At 50.2% G+C, this 3,117-nt stretch overlaps 1 pseudogene across 1 annotated transcript; it reads left to right on the top strand.

Annotated features, from left to right (window-relative positions):
• Window positions 1–382: 382 nt before the first annotated feature.
• LOC106997777 (N-alpha-acetyltransferase 40 pseudogene) lies at window positions 383–2,860 on the top strand (annotated as a pseudogene). The gene has a single exon (XR_013416846.1). The product of XR_013416846.1 is annotated as an N-alpha-acetyltransferase 40 pseudogene (transcript).
• Window positions 2,861–3,117: the final 257 nt, after the last annotated feature.

The raw sequence follows: 3,117 nt of genomic DNA, 5'->3' as shown, positions 1-3,117 counted from the left end.
AATGCTCTTTCTGTAGAGTAGCTTGGTGTAAAGAAGAGGACTGTGGCTTCAGAAAAAGGCAGACTTCGGTTTAGATCCTGGCTCTGCTCCCTGGTACTCACCAGAAACTTATGAAGCGCCTTAACTCCCTGGTTATCACTTACCTCTCCGTGAAATAAAGATAAGGATAAACTACAATAATTATATATAATTCTATAGTCTTGCAAAACAAAAAAAGTTATAAATAATTAAATCATAATATAATTTATAAACAAAATTATATAATAAACTTCTACATCCAGTCCGCCCTCTATAGCCACAGGCCCTCTTATCCTGCATCCATTAGTTTAACCAACGTGGCCCGCGAGGGGGCGCGAGTGGGCACCAGGGCCCAGTGGGAAGGGGGCCGGGAGCCCGCAAGGCGCAAGCGCAGTGCAGAACCCCTCCATTTTGTCTTCACCGCAGCCGCAGCCACAGCCGCAGGCCGTGCGCGCCAGCCTGCAAATGTTTGAGGGAGGAGCTGAGCGTCGCCATCTCCGCTGTGGGGAGAAAGTCCAGCAAAGCCAAGGAGAAGAAACAGAAGTGGCTGGGGGAGCCAACAGCCATGGATGCTGTTTGTGCCAAAGGGGATGCCATCAACAGGCTTGGAGACCTTCTGGAGGCTTTCCTGCTGTTGAGGAAATCTGATTGAAACCGGATTGAATGTCACCATTGAGTATAGGCGAGGGTCTGGACTGCAGCCAGCCACCATGGATTGGGCCTTGGACCTGACCAAAAGCGATGTATGAGCAGACCATGTATGAGCAGAGGGAATGGGGCTGGAAGGACAGAGAGTAAGACCCAGGCTGGTACCTCGTCGCTTGGGAATGCAGTTACTTACTATTGCCTTTTCTTTGACGTGGACTGCAGGGGATGAAGTCCTGCATGGGAAGCAAGGTGTGGCGGAAAGGCCTGGGGGAATTTCCTCCTACAGAGCCTGCAGCTCATGGCCCACAGCACACAGATGAAGGAGGTTATGTTAATGGTGTTCAGGCACAACCATGGCCCCTACCAGTTCTTCAGAGAAGCCTGCAATTTGAAATTGATGACTCTTGCCCCAGCATGTCTGGTTGCTGTGGGGAGGACTGCTCCTATAAGATCCTGAGCTGCAGAACCAAGTTTGGGGACAGCCAGCATGCCCATGCAGGTAGGCACTGTGGTGGCTGCTGCCACTGACCTCCCAGAGCTACTTGCAAATCACAGTACTCTCTTCTAAGGTCTGTCGTCTCTCTCTTGGTCTCACCATTTGCCAGGTGCCCTCAGAGCTGTGGCCTCCTCAGCCCTGCACCTGTCGGGCTGCACCCCGAGAACGCAGAACCCTGGGAGAAGTGGTATGAGCTGCTCCTCCTCCTCTCTCCTGGGAGACCGGAGTGCTAGGAGAGAATGAAGAGGAGAGGGAAGAGTGGGTGGAGGCCTGGCCGTGAAGCTCATCCTCACATAGTGAGGCTCCTGGGCCCTGGGGTGGAGGTTCTCCCACTTCTCTGCAGCTCCTAGATAACTGGCAAACTCCCCTGCCCTACACATAAACACTTGGGAAAGTGGAATGTTTATGTTCACTTTTATGAAAATCTTGGAGTCCTGGGTCTGTGGTTTGGAGCCCCAAAGAGGAACGCATTGGGTGTAACATCTGGGCATAGAGAGAGGCTTCAGAGAGACTAAGGTTTTCGCAGGTGGAATGCTCTGATGGAGACTGTGGGAAGAGCTTTTGTGCCAAGATGCAGGGAAGTGAGGAAAGCTCTTTCCTGCTGTTTTTATGGATCCATGGAGTGGACTCAGCTTGGGACCAGCAGCCTCTGGGCGGAAGGCTGGCTCTGTCATCATGCTGTCAGTATGAGAAAGGCTGAAAGAACCAGGAATGAGGTGTTATATGGGACCCGCCATGGGGATAACTGCTTCTCTAGGCTCTTGGATGTTGCTGCATTCTAAGCTTAACATCTTGGTTTCATGGCAGTGACTTGAGGTTTTTATTCATAGAAGAAAACCAGAGGTTCTGCTTGTTTCTCTCTGCCAGTCCCCACCATTCATTCTCCTCTGCTTCTTGCCCGTAACCCAGATACCTCTGTTCTTAGTCTCCAGGGGAGAATAACATCAGGGGCCCCCTCATCTTCTCCCAGAGCTATCAGCACCAAGAGATTAGAGATGCCTTTTCCTCTCATCTCTTGGTGCTGATAGCTGAGGGTAAGAGCATCCCTTCCCACCACCACCCTCCCTCTTCAGAGAGCCCCCAGACAGCAGCAGTCCCCCTGCCCTCACTCTCCAGCCTTGCCCCTTACTGCCTCAGTGAGGCATTAGTGCCACTGCCATGACCCAGCCAGGCCATAGTTAAAGCTGCAGCAGAAATGCCTCTTAGTGGCCAAAATAGCTGCTTTTCTTTCTGAGGTCACACTGTGGCTGCAGCAGGGGGAGAAGGCCTTCCTCTAATAGGATAAAGAGGCTGCAGCCTCAGAACTAATACTCATCACGATCTCGAGGCCTTGTTCCCCTTCCAGGGAAGAAAAAACAAATCCTTATCAAGGAAAAATCACCCAACACTTCCCCTTGGACATCCCTGAGTTCTGCTTTGGGGAGTATCGTAAAGGTTCTAGCCTTCATGAAATTGCTGTCCTGGAGATCTGTTGGTCTCTCTGACCTCAGCATCTGCTCACATCTCACCCTCTGCTCAACTCAGGCAGTCTATTCTGGTAGATCTCCCCAGAGTGGTCCTTGATTCTCACCCGGATTCCTACTTGTGCAGAGGCCTGCATACACAGGGCCTCCCTCACCCAGTCTGGTCCCTGTATATAAAGAAAGATATATATATATATTTTCTTTAGCAACTTATCACTGGAATCAAAGGGAAAAAGTCATCTCTTTTTGTATTGGTTGTATTTGTATGTCAAAAAAAGACACTTGGTTAAAAAAAATTTCAACCGATGTGGATTGAAAGTATTATTTTTCTAAGTAGAAAGCCAGGCACAGTGGCTCACACCTATGATCTCAGCACTTTAAGAGGCCAAGGCAGGTGGATTGCTTGAGTCCAGGAGTTTGAGACCAGCCTGGGCAACATGACAAAACCCCTTCTCTACTAAAAATACAAAAATTAGCCAGGCGTGGCAGTGC

This window comes from Macaca mulatta, chromosome 4, assembly GCF_049350105.2.
Source record: "Macaca mulatta isolate MMU2019108-1 chromosome 4, T2T-MMU8v2.0, whole genome shotgun sequence".
NCBI lineage: Eukaryota > Metazoa > Chordata > Mammalia > Primates > Cercopithecidae > Macaca > Macaca mulatta.
The sequence above is the reverse complement of the archived record's forward strand: the minus strand, read 5'-3'. Positions and strand labels throughout refer to the sequence as shown.